At 35.6% G+C, this 12,363-nt stretch overlaps 1 protein-coding gene across 1 annotated transcript in view; it reads right to left on the bottom strand.

Annotated features, from left to right (window-relative positions):
- LOC5572296 overlaps nucleotides 1-12,089 on the bottom strand; it is a 28,799-nt gene extending 16,710 nt beyond the window's left edge. The window contains exons 1-2 of the transcript XR_002500144.1: nucleotides 11,932-12,089; nucleotides 11,717-11,853 (exon numbers count right to left, since the gene is read on the bottom strand). The gene's annotated coding sequence lies outside the window, so the exon portion shown is untranslated. The remainder of the gene's footprint in view (nucleotides 1-11,716; nucleotides 11,854-11,931) is intronic.
- Nucleotides 12,090-12,363: the final 274 nt, after the last annotated feature.

Genomic DNA, 12,363 nt, shown 5'->3' with positions numbered 1-12,363 from the left:
GATGTAATTTCAATAAAATTAATAAATTCGTGGAGAACGAGTAGCAGTTCATATGAAACTGACGTTTGGCGGCAAATAAGGTCGATGAGACCACTGTGCAAAATTTTATGGAAGGGATTAACCTGGAGGCACGGCAGTTCGATTTTTTTTTCAGTTTGGTGACCTAAAATAATAAACGAACATTTTTCCCGAAAATATATGAATTTTTACAAGCTATCACAAGAAAAAAAAAGAATGTTTTTTGATTATGAATTTTGACTGAAAGATACGACTTTTTGTCGACCAGTTTTTGCGCGTTCCAGTCTTTATTAGTTGTATTTCTTACGTTTCAAACTTATGAAAATTAAAAAAGTGAAATCATTTAAAATACATTCATGAAGTTGCGTCACCTTGCTTCATGAATGTATTTTAAATGTTTTGTCTTCGCTTAGATAATCCGCCATTGGCACCGGCACCATCATATATTTCTTTGGTAAAGTATGATAATTGTTTCAAAAACAACTAGGGTAGATTGCCAATTAAATGGTGTCCCAGAAAGTATGGGCACGACTTTACCATACTGCCATTTCAAGACTAGTGCAGATAAAAATCTGATTACACACATTTTATTCTTGCACTTATCAAGAGCAGAATTTGAATTTGGAGCTATTTTTTTTCGCTACATGTTTGTTGATGGTGTTACATTTCTGAAAGCTCTTCTTATCAGTTTTGCATAAATCGCGTTATGTTTGAGATATTTTGTTATACGATGTTTGTGCTAGGTCATAAAGTACGTGTAATACAAATCTGAAAAAGTATCTTCATCATTGCCGATACGATAAATGATCAAACTATCACTTGTTTAATTGGAAATTAAAAACTTATGTATATGAAATTTCAATCGAAATTAAAAATCTAATTTCAGCTGTGGTCGATCTTTAAAACGGTCAAAACCAAGTCCTTGTATTTCCGGTAAAACGCGTAAAAACATAAAATTTTTGTTGCCTGTCCAAAACTATAGATATTAGACATAAGTAAATTTAAAAATAAATATTTTTTATTGATATTGAAAATTCCTGAAGTTATCTTATGAGGAGAGAAAAACTAGCGATTTTTAAGAATTTTGCTATCTTGACAATTTGTTTCTTAGCAAAGTCAAATAAAATTTTAAACAAAAATTCTTCGAACCTATTTTTTTTGCGTAAAATAGGGTGAAATTAAGTACTATAGTGCGATTATATTTTATAATGTCTTGTGAGTTGCATCATCCAAATATTTTCTGAACCTGTACCGTGATGCATGTTCTTATACTAATATCTATATATTTGCGTCAAATTTGAATAATGTACTACCGAGACACGGATCGATTTGACTTTTATCTTGACGAAAATAACTAGTTTTCTTGTTAAAATAACGAATATAATATGAAAATATTGATTTCAATTACACATGTCTTGGTTTTAAATCCGGACATGTGAATCAAAAGGCCGGACACTTTTGATTCAATTTCCGGACACCTGTGCTTTAGCAAGCTGAATTCAAGTAAAACTAAGGAAATTACATTTAAAAGTGGTTATTATATCATAATTTTTGATGTTAAATACAGGGAAGTTAATAATAACGCTTTTAAAAATGAATTACAAAGATTATCTTGTGTTTCGGTTTCTTAAGTACATCTGTTGATTATAGTCACATGCCAATAATCTGAAACAATCATTATTAGTAAATCAATTTTACCACTACAAATAAATTTAGCACCCGACCATTCCCTTTTTCTAACATTTCTTCAAGGTTTTGTCATATTTTTATTAAAAAACTGGCTTTCACTGATGCAAACTATAAGTTGAACGTATAGGGTCCGGTTTTAACAACCATGTTTCATAAATCCGGACAGCACTTATCTTGAGTAAAATTTGTCTTTTCACTCTGATTTTCACAGTTTTGAAATGTTTCAATAAATCATTTAACATTTTTAAACACAAACTAAAGTTCGCAACAATTCGCATACAACGTTATTGAAATCAAATATCTGTAATTTGATCACTATTGTATGCTAGTAGACTTGAACCACAAAAAGTGCACTGCAAATGAAGGGTGTCAAACTGAGGTTACAATTTTGTTTTCATTTTTATTAATTATTTAACATCGGCAACTAGATGAAATTTTGTGGTAAAATTATGAGTAATGTTATAAAGCTCATATGGGAATCATTAAAGTCACATTATTATGCAAATTCACATTTAAATCAGTTGATCTTATCAGAGTGTCCGGACATTGGTACTGTCCGTATTTTGATTCATCACGGTAGTGGTGGGATGCTTAGCGTGATATGTAAACGAAATTTTGACAAAATATTTTAACAAAGAAAAAAAAACATTTTTTGAAAACAGAAGTTTTTATTCCGCAGTTAAGTTCATCAATTACTGCGAAATGTTTCAGAAAATGAAGAGATGAAGTGAGAAGCATCACTAAATTTGGGGTCAATGATTCTGAATCATGTGTCAAAAATTCTCCAACTTGATGATTAATCTTTCAAATTTGGAATTGAATTTTGCTAATTACATAATAAACCACATTAAACGCCTGAAGGTAGACAATTTTCTCTGAAAGTGGTAACATGTTCACAAAAAGAACTTTTATCTGTAGAAATGATTTTTTATCTTGAGGAACTGAGTAAATTCAGTTGCAGAAAACAAATCTGGAATGTACTAAATAGTTAATTTCTGAGAGAGACTCGCGAAGAGGAAAAATATTAACATCATATGCAGCCCAGATTCCGCTGTCACGAAACTTCAAATGCAGCCCGTCGTTTTTATAGCTGAAAAAGTGAAAAGTATTGTATTCAAAATAAACTATTATTAAAAACCTCAGTCAGCGGAGCAGTTTTTCCGCAGATGCTGATAAATTTAAACACAAGACTAGTTATTTATAATGTCTGCTACGTTTGCAGGCATTAAATTCCACTCAAAATGCCGTTTATGCTTCGGTGTGATACAAACGCAATAGTTTTTTGGTAAAATGGCCACGTGAGAGTTTGAACGACTTGCGCAAGATTGAAGTACACACTGAGTAGAATAAGAAAAAAACTCAGCAATCGCAGAAAAAGAAGACCGTCTCAGCGAGTCTCGTCTCAGGTTTATTTGAATGGTGTCCTTATGCACTTCCCCTTTCGATAGCACCATAGTGATATGGACAAGAGACTTACGTATGTTTTAAAGCGGTGAACCATTTAGATTTTCCAAAAATATCCGTTTTTCCAATTGAATTACATTGAATGCCAAACCAAATTTAGAAAAATCAAGAGGAGCTTTCATATTCATATAATGCGACATCATAGAAAATTTGATACAGTGAACTCTCCTTTACTTGATATTCTGTAATTCGATATTTCCCCTAACACGATGGAATGCGCTGTCCCTTCCATTTAGCATACTCTGATCCCTCTGTAAGTCGATACCTCTCTAGCTCGATGCGTTCTGTTTGAGTTTCCCATGCAAGTTTACCTCTCTAACTCGATATTTTCATAAACAGTTTCAAATACAGTACTGACCCGATTTTGTCAGCCCCCGATTTTGTCAGCCTATTTTAAATTTGTCAAAAAATTGTTATCGTCATGTTTTACCACGTTTACATTAAAAATTATGATGATCTTTGATGTCATGCACGCACACTGATAAAAATCCACACGCTCGATCTGTGTGTTTAAAATTATGGATCGATTCATGAACGTCCATATCGATTTGCTATGATTTTCTTGCAAACTTCGTGTGTGTTACACATTAAATTCCTGTGTTTTGCTTCATGGATTGCTTCATCAACCGACAACAGGGATTCCATATTTTTTCCACATAAGTTCCCGAAGCTTTCTCTTCAGATTCGTATGTGTCAACCTATGGACGCATAGATCATCACTCCAACACGGATTCAGTGTGTTTTGCTTATGGTTATCTTGTGTCATAATCATCATGTTCAAGTTGGTTGATTCATTGATTTGCGCAATGAGATTGTTATGATGAAATCCATGAGCTATAGCTATGCTATAATAATAATCCATTTATTTATCTTTTGATAATAACATTAATTTACAATAATAAACACATACAATTTCAAGAATTTCCTTATCTATACTTAAGTTTAATCCATGTTGCACAATTTTTTTTTGAATTCTGTGGCACATCTTGCATTTCTTATTTCAACTGGTAATTCATTAAAAATCCTTATTCCATTGTAATAGATTGATCTTTGGGTACTAGTCATTGTAAACGGCACAACACGTAAATCATTACTTCGTCTAGTTCTATAGTTATGAATGTTTCGTCCTCGTAAAATAATATTCGTCAAGTATTCCGGCAAGAGATCATTTGTCAGTTTAAAAATCAGAGTCAGCACATTAAAAATAATACGCTCTTTCACAGAAAGCCATTGTAGCGCTTCCAACATGTTTTTAATTGGTGTGTACCTGCCACAGTTCAAAATGTATCTTAAAAATTTATTTTGTAATCTTTGTAATCGTTTTAAGTGAGTATCGCTTGCTAAGAATAACACTGAAGAGCAATAGTCAATATGTGGCGCCACTAATGTTTTATACAAAAATATTTTGCTCCAAAACGTCAGTTGACTGTTTAAACGAACTAGCATACCATACTTTCTTGCTACTTTTTTTATTACGTTATCGATATGTGCTCTGAATGTCAATTTTTGGTCAATTAGGACTCCAAGGTATTTGAAAACATCTACTCTTTCTACTTCAATTCCTTCAATATCAATTCTTAATTCTGTGTAGTTTAATTGCTTCTTGTTACTAATCGCTATCGATTTCCATGTTCAAAGCTTCTAAATTGTTTGTGATCAACCCATGGGATGCATAGTGCACTGAATTGCGGTTGGACCTCGTGTCGAACGACAGTCATCATCATGCTTCCAAAGAGAAGAAGCAAATTTTGAAGCTGAAAGTGTTAGATGAAAATTTGTGAATTCGATTTTTCTTTTATTAGTGAAGTTGCCCGATATACGAGAGTTCTACCTTTCTATAAGAAAACATTGATTATAATGTATAGTTTAGTAGAAAAATCGGATTCCACTAACAGATTTTCCTGGCTTTCAGTTTCGAAAAAAATGGAATATGCTTATCCCTGGCTTCCCAAATTATGGATTTGCGGCGCCCCGCTTGTTGCTGGCTCACGGGTTTGAAAAAAAAAATCAAGAGAGCTTGCGACAAGCAGAGGAGCCTCGGATCCATATTTTGGGGAGCAAAAGTTTTTCTACCAAATTTCTTCTTTCAGTCCCTTGACATTTATGTTCTATCACACATGACTATCTAAAGCTACTACATTTCGAATTCAATAAGCAAATCAGTTGGTTTTCATGATTTAATATTTGGAAATTCATGTTTTTTTCACATGACAACCTAATGTTGATACACATGTTATTATACCGTGAAATCAATGATGAAATCCATATGGCTACCACACTCAAATCATGTGGTTTTCCTCATTGCGCAAATCTATAAGTAAAACACACGACCTTGACGTGTAGATTTTTCTCAGTGCATGGGCGTAGCCAGAGGGGGCAATGGCAATGCCTTTTATTAAGTGTTAAAAATCGATATTACCAATATAAGGGAGGGGGAGCCCCTGATTAGAAAAAACTGGCTACGCCCATATCCATCGCCCTCTTAAAAGTCCATGTAACCATGTAACACGTCAAAATTTGAAAAACAGCTACAAAATAAAATGACCCGATTTTGTCAGGTACTCCATTTTGTCAGCCTTCATCGAGGGGCTGACAAAATCGGGTCCTTACTGTATCCTCCAAATGTTAATAAATCCATAAATTTGAATTGGGTTTAAAAAAAATCAGGTTCAAGAATTTCTCCAAAGTAAAATAATGATGAATTTTTCATTCTGAATGTTTTTTTTTTTCAAAGCGAGGAGTTCGGCTTCGAAACACTTTAACATAAAAACCCAACGATAAATATCGAAGTATTTTTCTCTACATTAAAAAATATATTTATTCTAAACTAGTGGTCCCGGCAAACTTCGTCTTGCCATGAAATAGGCTGTCGAAAAATGTCGTAAAATCTTCCATACAAAACGGTACATTAGTTTTCTCTCGTTTTCCTGCCTATTCCGAAAACTTTCCTAGACTTTTCCCCCGCACAAACACGTCGCATCCCCTGTCGAATATAACAGTGAAAAAATATGCAAATCCGTTGATCCGTTCAAAGGTCATTTCGTGACATACAAACACCATTCCATTTTTATTTATATAGATAGAAGATAGATAGATAGATAGATGTGTTAACAATTTAAGAAAAAAATGTGACCTTGTTTTAATTTCCACGAAAACTAAGAATTGTTATCAAATGAACTGAAAGTGTCTTCAGTCAGATATTAAGAAAATATTGTATTTGAACATAATCAAAAATGTCTTCTACCTTGAAATGGGATTTAGATTTAGGAACATCAGCGATGTACCCTGAAAATGTTTCTGGGAATCGTTTTGTATATTTTCATAGATGGTATCTTTGGGACACCAGGTCTGGTAGTGACGGACCGGCTTGGAAATAACAACTTTAAAGAAGGAGGTCCTTGAAAAAAAATCAAACAAAAAAAAAAGCTAACAGGAATCACTACATGAGAATTTAATTCCTCTTTTGATCTGATTAACATCACGACAAGTATAACTACTCTTTTTGTTGTAGATTTCTTTCATATATTACTCTGAAGATCTCTTCACGTGTTTTATTTGTGATTTTTCACGAATTTTCAAAGTGATTCTCCAAATAATTTCGTTTTAGATAGGGAGCCGGATCCTATTCTTGGCTCTTTTGATTCACTTCGGGCAGTAGGGTTTTTCGAAAGCTACTGAGCTCATATTTGGCTACAATATGCGTCATATTGAAATGCTCCTTATTGCAAAGTTTCAGCCAATTCGGTGGGAAAAACCCCACCTCCCCCCACCTTGCCAAAGTGAATCATGGAAGTGCGCAAGTAGCTCTGCACCCTACCTTCATGAATTCAATCTGGATTTTTTTTTCTACGGATCAGGAATTTCTTCAAAGATTGTTTCATTTCAAGAAAGTTCCAACTTCTCCAAAAAATTATACATTGATTTCTCTATGACTTACTGCATCATTTTCATTTAGAGCATCTCCAAAAATTAAAAATTTCTTCAGGAATTCCTCAATTGTTTCTTAAATGTCTCAAGGAAATCTTCCAAACAAATTTCCAATCATCCAATCCATTCCTCAAGGGATGTCTCCAAGAAAATATTGAGAAAATTGTGAAACAAATCCACGAGGAATTTCTAAAGAAAATCCTAGAGTTATCCCTGATGAAGCTTGGGTGAGCTCCAAGCATGTCTTGATGAATTCGAACGATGATCTCCAAAAATTCTTCTGGATTATTGATGAAATTCTTTTTGGAATTTCATTGATAAATTGCTAAGATAAGCCTTGAACAAATTCTGAGGAAATTTAAGTTTAGTAATCTGAACCATATAATATCAGCAAATGTGCCTCTGCGAAGACCAAGTGCGAAACCAATTTGGGGCAACGCACGCCTTCGATACTTGAAGCGTTTAAGGTCCAAAGCACTACGGAAGTACCTTGAAAACAAAAACCCGTTAACCAAGCAATCTTTTGTTCTTGCAAGCAATGAATACCGCAGCTACAATCGTTTCTTGTACAACGGCTACACTAATCGCATGCAGGATAAACTTCGCAGGAACCCAAAATCGTTTTGGTCATTTGTGAAAACTAAAAAGAAAGAGGATGGTCTCCCTAGCGAAATTTATTTCGGTGACAAATTCGCTGCATCAGTGGTTGATAAAAGCAATCTTCTAGCTGAACGTTTCAAAAACGTGTTCAACGACTCGACTGCCGCTGAATCACAAATAGATATGGCGCTCAGTGATACACCAAGGGATGCGTTTAATCTCAGCATGTTTTCTGTCACTCCGGATATGGTTGAATCAGCGATTCGTAAGCTAAAGCATTCAAACGAAAGTGGCCCAGATGGTATCCCACCAAGCATCTTGAAAAAATGCTCTACCGAACTTATTCTGCCTTTGACGAAGCTGTTCAACGCCTCTTTGCTCCAAAGATTGTTTCCAGAGCGGTGGAAGTATTCTTACATGTTTCCGGTATTCAAGAAAGGAGATAAGAAGAATGCGGAAAACTATCGAGGCATCACATCACTCTGCGCCTGTTCCAAGGTTTTTGAAATAATTGTCAACGATGTCCTACTCTCCTGTTGTAAAAACTACATTTTACCTGACCAACATGGTTTCTACCCCCGAAGATCGATCTCAACTAACCTCGCTCCCTTCGTATCACTGTGTCTGCAGAATATGGAAGCAGGAGTACAAGTGGACGTTATTTACACCGACCTCAAAGCAGCGTTTGATCGCGTCGACCACTCCATACTACTTGCTAAATTAGGCAAACTTGGTGTATCGTCGGATTTGGTTCACTGGTTCCAGTCATACCTAACGCACCGGAAGCTTTGTGTAAAGCTAGGTTCAGCAAATTCGGGCTACTTTACAAACACCTCGGGAGTTCCCCAAGGCAGCAACCTAGGGCCGCTGTTGTTCTCCATCTTTCTCAACGACATTGGATTCGCTCTTCCTACTGGATGCAGAATTCTGTTTGCTGACGACATCAAAATTGTTGTAGTTGTTCGCTGCGAGAACGATTGTCTGGTGCTACAACATCTAATCAACGTTTTTTGCGAATGGTGCGATAGGAACTTCGTCACCATAAGTGTTCAGAAATGCAACGTGATCAGTTTTCACCGCAAGCAAAAGCCAATTATATTCAACTATACCATTGATGATCTGCCACTACATCGTGTAGATACTATTCGAGACCTAGGTATCACGCTAGATTCAGCTCTAACTTTTAAGCCCCATTATCTGGACACTATCGCCAAAGCTAATAGGCAGCTCGGATTTATATTCAAAATTGCGGATGAATTCCGTGACCCAACCTGTCTCAAAGCGTTGTACTGTTCCCTTGTGCGTTCCATCATTGAGTTTGGATCCGTCATATGGTGCCCATACCAAAGGGTTTGGATAATGCGACTGGAGACTGTACAAAGAAAATTTGTGCGCTATGCCCTTCGGCATCTGCCGTGGAGAGACCCCACAAGTCTGCCACCATATGAACATCGGTGTCAACTGTTGGGTATTGACACACTTGAGAGCAGAAGGTCTACAGCTCAATCAGTGTTTGTAGCTAAAGTTTTGATAGGCGAAATTGATTCACCGGAAATTCTTGCCAATCTGTTAGTATATGCACCAGAACGGCCACTCCGTACAAGAAGTTTCCTACATCTCCCTGCTCGGACAGTTAATTACGGATTACATGACCCTATTCGATACATGGCAGCACGCTTCAACGAGCACTATCACCTCTTCGATTTCGGCTTGGCAACTTCTACATTTCGACAACGGATTGAACGAGTGTTACGCGATGAAGAACGGGAAGATATTTGATATTTGTTCGACGCATTTTTAAAGTGTTAGAATTAAGTTATTCGTTGTATATGTCTTCAATATGCGTTTCAAATAGTTGATTATATTTTTTTTACCTTAATTGTTCATTAAGACACATAGTCAGATGAATTGACAAATATACAAATACAAATACAAATACATCAAAATGTGTGGCCTTTTCATGATTCTTATTCCGGACGCTTCCTCACTTTTGCCTCATATTCCGGACACTTTGATTCGAATTCCGGACAGCTCATGGTAATCATTAATGGAACAGTCCAATCATTAATTGAAATCGTCAAACCACTAATGAGACATCTAAGGTAGTTGGGCATTATAAATTTTCAATGATATTTATGGAAAATGCTTACTAAAACGAGCCTTGAAATCGAGAACTTTTAAATGGCAAAAATTGAAACATTTCGTGTGAAATGTTTCCCATACAAAGTAGAGTGTCCGGAATTTGAAGCTGTCCGTAATATGAATCAAAACGGTATTAGAAATGCCGGAAGAACTGTCTGCATAAAATGAGGAATACCAGGTCAAATTTATTTAGGAATTCATTTGAAAGTTTATAATAAATTTCATAAAAAAAATGCCTGAGGGATTTTTTGGAGCAATCCCTGAGAGTAATCGTAGATGAGTTTTTAAAATATTCATTTTACTGATAATGCATGGAAAAAAAATCGGCGTTGAAATAATAGTAGGATTTCTTAGAAAAAATGTAGAAACGATTTTTTTTAACTCAGAGGATTGTGGAAGAACTTCTGTCGGATCTGTGGGAAATCTCCTAGAAGTAACAACTGGAAAAATCGCTGAAAGAACCAGTTAAAAAAAAAACAAACATCTGGATTAATTCCTAGGATAATCGATAAAATATCTTCCGAGTAATCTCTGTTAAAATTACTGGAGGTAGTAGCGAATTCGTCATGGATGGAAGGGCACCTAAATAAAGATAAATAGTATTAAATGAAGGTAGTAGCATTGGAGTGCTCTAAGATTTTTTAAACCAAATGCTGAAGAAGCATCCCTTGACAAATCGCTGATCTAAAAAGACACCTGCTTACCTAAGAAATGTACTATTTTTCGTAACCTGTTGTATTTTTCGCTTTTTTCCTACCAAGTTTATTATTTTTGTAGAACAAACGAAAAACTATTTTTGTAACCGTAACTGGGAAATGTACTTGCCTTTACCAAGTTGGCAATTTTAAGTTATGCTTCAATGTCTAAACATGTTTTATGCTAACTAAAAAAATAAAGGACTGAACATCGCAAGAAGCGTTTTCATTGCATTCTACATACCATGTAATTAATAATTCAAAATAATTTCCCTGATTGTGGCTGAAATGCCCTGAAAATTCCAGTTTTTTCAGGTTACATAAAATTCCCTAATTCCATGTTTTCCATGAGATAGGCACCCTGTTATTAAGTATTTATTTCATTTTAACTTATTCATTGTTATTGGTAAGATTTTATCTGTTTAGCATATTTAGCAGCACTTCTCTGTACTGTTTTTGTTGGTGGAAAAATAAAGCCGTTATGTTGTTGGCCTTCCTTAGCCGAGTGGTTAGAGTCCGCGGCTACAAAGCAAAGCCATGTGTAGGAATAAAAATGGAGTAGAATTATTAGTGTACTTTGGTTAAATTTCGAAAAAATTCTGCAGGTAGGTATCCGGGTTCGATTCCCGGTCAGTCCAGGATCTTTTCGTAATGGAAATTTGCTTGACTTCCATGGGTATAGAGTATAATCGTACCTGCCAAACGATATACGAATGCGAAAATGGCAACTTTGGCAAAGAAAGCTCTCAGTTAATAACTGTGGAAGTGCTCATAAGAACTCTTAACTGAGAAGCAGGCTCTGTCCCAGTGGGACGTAATGCCAAGAAGAAGAAGAAAATGTTCATTGTTTCGATAAAGAGAAAGCTGATATTCAACAAAATAGCAAAAAAAATGCAATTCCGTTGCGGTCAAAATACAAGTGGCGTTTTATTTTAAGTGTGAATCCTATTCTCAGAAGCAAAGCAAAAGAGTTAACGTAATTGATGGAAGTAGCTTCAGTAAAATTTCGCCTAGTGGCAAATCTTATCTTTATCGCCCACGAATAGGCATTTCCAGAAATTACCTTTATCAGTTTCAATTCAGTGGCGCACGAGCCTTGGTCCCATATGGAAGCCAAGTCTCTCGTATCCACAATCATTACAGTTATTTTAATGAATGGCGAGATCGAAATCAACACTTACCGGACAGTCCCACCACGACGATGGCCGGAAGGACGAAAACAATGTTGGGAAAGCCATGCTGGTAGAGGTCACCGCTGGAGCTCAGTTCGACCATTTTAAGTGGAATTTGGAGAAACCTTCGATTGCAAAGCTAGCAACTGAAAGAAAGTGTATAACATTTTGGTGAACTCCTGTTTCCCTTCAATATTTACCGTTGCCCAATCATTTAAACTTACCAGTTACAAACTGCTCGTAGTAAAATGGTTTTTATCAATGAAATTTGATCCCGATAAGTAAAACTACGAAAATCTGCCAGATTTCCATTCACAACACGTAGGCAGTAGAGTTGTAACTTTTGGATTGGGCAGATTTGGACTAGTGTGCGTGTCATCTTTGCGTTTGACGTTTTAGTTTGTCGACTTTTTAGAGGTGTTCAAAACTATTGACATCGCTGCATAGAACTGCACGGAACCGCAAATCGACCTCAGGTTTGGCTTTTTTCACTCAATGATGAGAGAGTGACGTCTGTTTGTCTGTGATTTGAGTTTTGTTAGTTGAGTAAGCGTTATATTTAAAAATAAATATTGTTTGTTATTCTCAGAAATTAACTTTTGAACTGTCAAGTTTAACCATGAATCAGACTCCTCATAAAAATAAGTTATTTAAAC

Source organism: Aedes aegypti, chromosome 2 (genome assembly GCF_002204515.2).
Source record: "Aedes aegypti strain LVP_AGWG chromosome 2, AaegL5.0 Primary Assembly, whole genome shotgun sequence".
NCBI classification, from domain to species: domain Eukaryota; kingdom Metazoa; phylum Arthropoda; class Insecta; order Diptera; family Culicidae; genus Aedes; species Aedes aegypti.
This window is presented reverse-complemented; position numbering and strand designations above follow the sequence as displayed.